This window comes from Sycon ciliatum, chromosome 7 (genome assembly GCF_964019385.1).
Source record: "Sycon ciliatum chromosome 7, ocSycCili1.1, whole genome shotgun sequence".
In the NCBI taxonomy this organism is placed as follows: domain Eukaryota; kingdom Metazoa; phylum Porifera; class Calcarea; order Leucosolenida; family Sycettidae; genus Sycon; species Sycon ciliatum.
In genome coordinates, this window is record NC_088649.1 from 35,432,186 (window position 1) to 35,440,949 (window position 8,764).

Here is an 8,764-nt window from a genome sequence, read left to right on the forward strand (position 1 = left end):
ATCCGCCACATTGCTGACGCGCATGGGGCGTCGCCGAGCACCACGTAAACAAACCATGCTGGAGCGAACCAGAGCAAAGCCAAGTCGGCAGCGAATCCACGCCATTACACGGTTGTACGTACCCATATGCCGGTCCTTTCTGTCGCAGAATATCCCACCAAGCGCGTAGTCGTTGGACTCTGCCGCCCGCGGAGGAGTCGTCTGCAAACCACATCTGGATCGTTCCCTCAGCCGAGAGAGCACGAATGAGGGGTAGAATGCCCAGCGCATACATCGGCATCGCGATAGGATCACCTTGGGTGGTGCCCTCTGCCGACATGATGACGCTGCCCCCAACAAACAGCTTTGCGGGTTGTCGGTAGCTGTTAATAACGACTGTCGCCAGGGATGGGCATAGGTGACGCATGTTGCGCAGGCATGCTTCCCTGTTCAGCGTGTTAAACGCATTCGTGGCATCTGCCATTAAGACCGTATCCTCCTGGTCGAACGCCTGCTGCATGGCATGTATCGCCGCCTCGATCCCGCAGTCCTGGCCTGCACAGAGTTGAAGGGTGCCAGCTGCCTCTTTAATATCCTGACCAATTACGTACAGGATGGCCTTGCCCACCACTCTCCGCATCACCTCGCCAATCCCAATGGGTCTAACCCCCGGGTTCTTGTTGAGGGGGATGAGTCGGGATGCCAGGTACGCTTCCAGCGATCGGGGGTCGACAAATTCGGTCGCTTCACGTCGAGCAGAGCTTGCCAGCGCATCGCATAGCGAGTCAGACGCATCGGAGAACATTGTGCACATCCACCTCCATGCCTCAGCGTCTACACCTGACGGGCCGGCTGCGCCATGAGTGTTGAGTACCGCAGTGTTACCAACCGCCCGTATTTGTCCGTATTTTTACGGAAATACAGCCATTTGTCCGCAGCACGGAAATAATCCAGATTCTCCCGGAAAATCCAAAAAAATCGGTAGCACCAAGCAAGAACGGCAGATTCGGTAGTATACAGAGTAGAATCTGGTCCCTGGATCTACGTAACTCTCCAGAGTGCGCCGCGACTTTATCAGATCTGGGACGCGTCGATCGACGGCGCAATCCGTGATACACGTTTAGTCCGGGATCCGGATTCTGAGAAATCAATTTTTCGCAGTAGGTGTGCCACTTTGGAAGGAGGATTTGGGCATGGTCCAGTTAGATAGGGAAGGGGTTTGGTAGCATGGATTCACTTGTCGGACTCCTGAAAGCTGTGCCATAAGCTTGCTACGAGGGGGTTTCATGCCAATTTCTCCTCGCCGATTTCAAGATCTTCGTGCGCCTGAGCATTGATTGGGCACGCTCACATGAAGCATTTTACGCGCAGTGAGGGAAATGCATCAGTACAGTACAGTATTTTTGAATTATTTCAAAAACGTTGTCAACACTAGTAATAGCACTCGACTCGTCTCGACTCGATTGAAGGATTACTTATTAGTGGTGTCGAGTCTGAAGCCCGAGCCATAGCTGTACTAGCCTGTAGTTGCTGAAGCCCCATCCTATGGAATACTACCAACTCCCCGGCACAAGGTGAGCCAGTATTTTGTCTTGAATCACGAACTTGAAAAATAAATTTCCCAAAAAAGACTGAGACACATTGTGAGTTTGATATCAATATTCAATGTTCAATAACAATGCACTTCTGTGTTGGTACACTGATTCTGGTATCCAATGAAAAGAACAAAATAACGTGTCAGTATGTGTCCTCGCTGCATCTCTCTCAAGAAATATTTCTCAAGAAATATTCGTTCAGTTCATCACTTGAATAATTGTCAGTAGATTAATTATCAGTACATGATGATATGTTGCAATGATGCGCACCTCCAGGTAAAATATATTAAAATAGATCATCATGTACTGATAATTAATCTACTGACAACAACAAAAAGTAATACAATAGTATCTCACACACACAATGTTTATCAATATACAAAAGGAATATGCTGCAATGATTCGCGCATCCTGGTAAAATAGTTAAAAGTACCGTAAAATCCCGCCAGAGCGCCCCGTCTCTCCCATCCGCCCCTCCCTGACTTCTTGTCAGGGACGTGATTGATTGTATCCTCGTATGACTCTGTTGCAGTCTGTGATGCCGTACTGCACTGCAGACGCGTGCTCGACCCCGTTGGAAATGTACGCAACAGTGCCCACCCTCCTGACCAGGGATCGCACAAACCCTGCGTTTTGTCGGGTCTGTTCGACTCCTGGCTCTTGACCTTTGGTCGGTGTACGAGATGCACGAACAGTTTTCGTAGGGTGAGTACTTTTTCATGTAGCACTGAATGCGGCAAGCAGGACTCGCCCATCCGCCCCTCCCCACCTGAAGCGGAGGAGGTAGGGGCGCTCTGGCGGGATTTTACGGTAGTACAATTTTACACTGTATATTACACAAACTGTTTCTCAATATGATGATATGCTGCAATGATGCCGTGCACGTGCGCACATCCAGCCCACAGTGTCTGTGTAGCACTGTCCGTGCATGGAAAAACGGTCGTAGGTGGTCGGTAAAACGAGAGGTCGCTTACACCAGGTTTTACTGTAGTACAATAGTACACACAATGTTTATCCATATACAAAATCTAGGAATATTGCCACATGGCATGTATGTTAGTTTTAGAGCCTTGCTGTCACTGTTAGTTTTCTAACTTGATTCATTCTTGTATGTCTAATTTCTCCCTTTACAATATGGCAGCTGCGCAAGGAATTCAAACTGACGCACTGTCACTATCAACGTTATCATTGCTGAGATCATCACTCGTACACGCAGCTGATCAATCACTATCGGACACACGAGTCGTCACAATCTGAGTTTGGCTGGGCATGATTGGACTCAGTTTCCAGTTGCGATACGTCACCGGACGTACTTTGCTGTGGTGGTTGCTCTGGCCTACTGTTGAGCGGACTTGCGCATGTACCTTCGCAGCGGCAGATGTCAGTGCACGCAAGAGATGACTTCTTGCATGAGCAGCGTTGAGTGTCACACACTCCTCGGCACCCGCAGCTGATGAGGCTCTGAAGTTCTTTTGGCACTGCCTGCTGTTCTGTCCAATTCACAGCAACTCTGCCTGAAGGAAGAAACAAACATTGTCACAGACAGTTAATTTATTCATCGCGTATATTTTTGCAGTAGACAGTCATAGATATCTGGTTAAATGGGAAGGGCAGCACTGTATCCTTTATCCTTTTATCTGCTAATTACAATTCTTTCAACCTTGCAGTATGTTTCTCAATATCCGCAGACTCCACTGTAGCCTTTGTAGACGCGTACCATACCATAATAATTACACAAGTGTAAATTTCCTCACGCATAACTTGATCCAAAGTTGGGTACATTATCGGTGCTAATTATTTATCGGAACAACTTACCGTCGCTGTCTTGAATCCATCCTCTGCCGATGGGCGTAGGCACATCGGGCTTCGGTTGCAAAGCCAGTCGCCACACAGTAGCCTGGTAATTAGCGCGTGCTGTGTGGACATTATGTAGCTCTAACACATCTCCAGTGCGTAAGCCAACAGCCTTCCAGCTCGGAAGGTACCATAACCTTGAACCTTCCAAGCTGGAAGGTCCAATCAGTGGACAGAGCCAGTACTACTACCAGGTAGTATCATCAGGCGATGTTTTATGGCTCTACCATCAGGGGAAATGGAAAGAGGAAAGCACACGGCAGAGACTTATCTGGAGCTGAATGACCTGAACTACTTTCGGAAGGGACAGCGACGAACGAAAAACCAGGACGTTGCATAGAAGCAAGTAATTCCTTCAAAGAAATCCACGCCGAGCATCGCTTTTTGAAAAGTGTTTGAATTGTGGCATCGTTTTCTTCTTCCTTTCCTAGTCAGAGGTGTTTCACATTTTTGGGCGCGCTCTCTTTTCTCTCAATGGTTGCATTCATGATTTTTCGCCCAGTGAGCCAAAAATATTACGATATCTCCTGCCTGAAATTGTCGATTTGTCGTCGGATATATTCCCTTCTCCTGAGGCTATGGCACAGCTTTGAGATGTCCGACAACTTCAGACATACTCACTGTTAGGTACTTGAAGGGTTGGCGAAGAGTTTTTGTGCTCCCTACGAAGTGGTACCCAAATTTTCGATTTCGAGATCGGGATCCCGGACTAGTTTGACATTTTCATGATTATTTTTTGTTTTGTTTCCTCGTGGTGCGCAGGTCGATTTTCACAACATGTAATAGATGACTTGCACAAAGATTGTCTGGGTTCGAGACGGGGCAAGTGGACCTTCTGGACTGTACTTCTGACTCTGACTTCCCCACCTTTTGAGTTCGTGACTTTCGAAGTTTCGCTTTTTGCCTGACGAACACTGAGCTATTTTTTTTGGCTAGAGAGTAGAGTTGTTTTGATTCGGCTTGTATCGTCATGCCGAAGCGCTGCTACGCTCCTGAATACACTAGCAGACGAGAGATGGAACTGAGGCTCCCATTCCATACGTTCCTTTCCGAGCCGGCCGACCGGGAGGCAGAAAAAATGAGGGAATATTATTTTAGTATCATTGGTGTAGGCTGCAACAAGCACGTCGTGGTCCTGAAGTGTGACAACTTTCCCGCAGTGGAAGCGAAGTCAAGCACAACGAAAGTTTGTGGACGTCTGAGAAAGAACTCGATTCCCTTCGATTCGGCTGCACTAGCTCCAGAGCGACCCTCTCCTGAGGACAGACTGCGGAGAGGCCAGGAACCTGCCGAGTCAAGAGTGGAAGCCCGAATCACGAAAATGAGGGGTGGAAGGACTGAGTGTGAGAGCCAGATGGCCTTTAGTAGTACTTCAAGTAGTATCTGAGTTGAAGGAGAGAACAAGTGTGCTGGAGAAACGCTGCGAAGTCCTCAGGCCTGATGTGTACTAGCTACTGTTGAAGTCTCACTTGTTCCGATATGAACACTTCATCAGCCCTGACTCTGAGCAGCTGTATCTAGACTTGGACTTAGGCCAGATACATAGCATTGTTAACCTTACTGAAGCCATATGTATCCAATGCCTGGCTCTAGTGAGAAAGCAGTTTGGCGCAAGCTCGCAAACTATGATTGAATCAGGGAGTGGTGGAAAGTCACATTATACCTCCCCATGATTAGCTGCTAATGACGACGATGCGGCTCCGGCTGGGTCTCAGTCTCAGAAAGGATTTGTTGGAGCATCATCAAACAGTGCATTCGCCTTCATCATACACTGGCTCCGTTGCCTACAGTAATTCACATTTTGCCGGGGCGCGCTGGGACGATACGGAAGAAGCGGCGGGAACCATTGGAGTGCTCATGATGCTGGTTAGCGAAGACCAATGCGTCAGGAACGGGAACGCAACCGCACTACTGTACAGATCAGGAAGCGATGGAAGAGTTGAATCTGCTCAGCCTTCCATGCCGTGTACAGGGACACAAACGTAAAAATAGCTACATTTCAAATGTGAACTGGCGATGGCATTATGTGGCGACGAACACAACTGCAACTGTTCAAATTTCAGCATTTCGAACATTATGCTTCCCATGATAACTCACCGAATGGCTCACATGACGGAGTTGGACATTACCAGGCTAGGATAATCATTTGCTGTATTTATGGATAGTCCTTGAGTTTTCAGATGAAGTGCTTTATCTTTTACCTGTCGTTACTTTAGTATGGCACAATGTCCATGGCTGCTTCCTTGTCTTCATAACAGACTGGTATAATCAGCATGATTCTGCTTTTTTGAGAAGAAATAAAACTTTCCTTTCGGAAAGGAAGCCCAGAAACGTCAACCCCCATGGACTGTGCTTTATGACTCTCGTCCATCGACGTTAACCGTCGCAATAACTGCTGCATGTATGTTGTGCTGTGCGAACCGTACAAGATTTTACAGCTCACCCACGCCTTCCCAACAGGCTCCTATATCCCGTACCGTTAGCGTTACATTGAATATGAACTAGGCTAGCACAGTTATCCTTCGTTCTTTTGATGGCGGCGGGTAGCATGGAACTTGACGTGTTCTTGGGATCCTCGTGCAACACTTGCTGTTCCCGGATGCCATATTATTGGGTGCATCGAGTTTGCTTCTATGCTCACTGTTGTTTAGTAAGACAATTTTTTATAACTATTTCACCAAAGAATAAGGCAAGAGTATTTTGGGTTGGTTTGGACGCCTGGCTTCTCTTCACATAATAATACAGTCATGTACTTCCACTCAGGGAGTAGTAGTACTGTACAATACCTACTTCCACTAACCCTACAAGTGCACATGCATGACTCATGAGCTGCTGAAGACAGTGACGGTACTGATCATGTACATGTACATGCCGTGCACCGTTCATTCATGCTGACAAAAAAAGTACACTACACTACTCGTCTACAGACGGTGTACAGTGGTGTAGGGTGCCCGCAGTGTAGCCTGGGTGCACAGGGTGCACTTGCCCCGTCTCACTCGCGGCTCGGATCTTTGTGCAAGTCATCTATTTTAGCAAGAGTCCATAACCCCGGACTCTTGATTTTAGTTGACTCCCTGCATAGCACCACAACAGCACCACATCTGCACATCCCTGTAGGCATACCCATTCATGCACTCCCGGCTGACCTTTGCCCTGCTGACCCTTTGACTCCCTTGCATCAAGAGTACATCTGGTCAAGTTTCATGTATAGTACCAAGAGTCCATAACCTGGGTTATGGACTCTTGATAGTACTCTTGCTTGCATGCACTGCACTGCATGCACCCCTTTTCCCGCTCACCCTGTCTCACTAACTGCGTGCACCCCTTTTCCCGCTCACCTTATTTCCCACTGCATGCACCTCTCTTCCCCTCTTTAGCAGGGAGTCGTAAAATACTTTTTTTTTACTTTTTTTTTACGACTCCCTGCTCTTTAGTTATACCCGGAAGGCTGCGCTTGCGCAGTGTAGTTCTCCCAGTGCTTCTCCTTGTGCCTTTATTGTGGTTCTCCTTGTTGTTCTCCGAGTCTTCTCCTTGTAATTATCCCAGTCCTCTTTGTGCTTCTCTGAGTCCGACAATATAACTATCATAACAACCCATAATTGCGTGCAGTCTGAGATAGAGTGTTATAAAGTACAGTAGTATAGTATAGTATTATAGTAGAGTAGTCTCCAGTCCAGCCAGATCCCATATGACTACACTTTGTGGTTTGATGCAAAATTTCAAACTCATCGGAGCAATTGGTGTGCACGTGTATTGAAGCGATCTTCAATTCCTCAAATCATTTCGTAGTGACAGTGTTCCTTTCTTTCATGTAGTCCTGGAATTATTTTAGCCTAGTCGTTTAGTCGGACAAGAGATGGACATCCCTCTTCATCTCCTTGCGCCATTGCTTCGTACGAGGTATGTGATCGTCGGCCATTGCATGTCTACCCGATTACGATCGTACACAATTCTTGCTCGTAGTCTGAGTCCATCTAATAGATTATATTTATTTGTTTGGTAATTTTTCATCGTTTGCAGCTGCAACACTATCGTCATACATCTGCGCGTGAATGCACATGTGCATCTTACCTGGCGATGAGCATGACCCTCCCCCCGATTGAATTGTTGTATAAATTCGTGCAAGGTAAGTAAAATAGTTTACTAAGTCTTGCTGTTAGGTAAATCGGGGGGAGGATTTTTTTCAACAACTCTACAGTACCTGTAGACACGTATGGGTTGTGATGGTGATTGAGTTATTACGGTTGTCATCAAAGAGTTGATATGATGGGGGTTGCGATGGTGATTGGGTTAGCATAACGATAGGATCTGTGCACATAACAACACGATTTGCTAATAGGGTATATACATGTAGGACCTGTACACACATGCATGTAAGATGCTTATTAACGTCCATTTCAAAACTATAGACGCGTACCTAGGCAAAAACCGTTATGCCAGCATCTATACCACATAAAATCTGTGATCACTCTGTGCATAATTTTTTCCAAATAGGGCATCTGTTATCCAATCGTTTGGAAACTATATGAGAGTAATTGTGGAGCGGACCTGAGCAATATTCCGAAAACTAATCTCAAAACGTTCCAGCCAAATTTGAAATATTTCAAAAACCCTACGCGTCTATAGTTTTGAAATGGACTGTAGGGTTTGCTGAGTGTTGTGGTGATCTGTACACAAAAAGCAATGGTACGAGGACTTCTTCAACTGTAGCACCTGCACACATAAAAGAGTAGAGTTGGCATGGTAATATGATTGTCATGGTGATAGGGTTACGAGGGCTACTAGGGTTATTGTCTCCAGAAAAATTAAAATTAGCGGTTATCGTCATGGTGTTATGTTTATCCTCACCAGAAATATTAGGGTTATCGTCATGGTGATAAGGTTATCACCACCAGTAAAATTTAGGGCTATCGTCATGGTGATAGGGTTATCAGGAATATTAGGGTTATGGTCATGGTGATAGGGTCAGGGTTATCAGAAATATTCAGGTTATCGCCATTGTGATAGCCCTAGAGTTAGGGTTATCGTCATGGTTTTAGGGTTAACTTGGGGTTATCGTCAGCAGAAATACTGTAGAACGTGTCATATTAGCGACGTAAAAACCCTAGCGAATTTAGCGATCGACTCATTTTCGCTAAAGTTTCAAGTCGCCGTTGAGACATTAGTAATGCACTGGTGATCCGTGAGTAAAATCGCTAAACCAGCTGACAATGGGAAAACGCTAATAGTCGCTAAAATTACCCGTTCTACAGTATTAGGGTTATTGCCATGGTGACAGCCCTGGGGTTAGGGTTATCGTCACCAGGAATATTAGGGTTATCGCCATGGTGATTGCA

At 46.4% G+C, this 8,764-nt stretch overlaps 1 long non-coding RNA gene across 2 annotated transcripts; it reads left to right on the forward strand.

Annotated features, from left to right (window-relative positions):
- The first annotated feature begins 1,502 nt into the window (after positions 1-1,502).
- On the forward strand, positions 1,503-3,404 carry LOC135821419 (uncharacterized). 2 transcript variants are annotated; one of them, XR_010554345.1, is made up of 3 exons: positions 1,503-1,553; positions 2,107-2,279; positions 2,716-3,404. It is a non-coding gene; the product is annotated as an uncharacterized LOC135821419 (long non-coding RNA). The 2 variants fall into 2 exon arrangements; XR_010554344.1 differs by lacking the exon at positions 1,503-1,553 and having other exon boundaries at positions 1,633-2,279.
- The last annotated feature ends 5,360 nt before the right edge of the window (positions 3,405-8,764 follow it).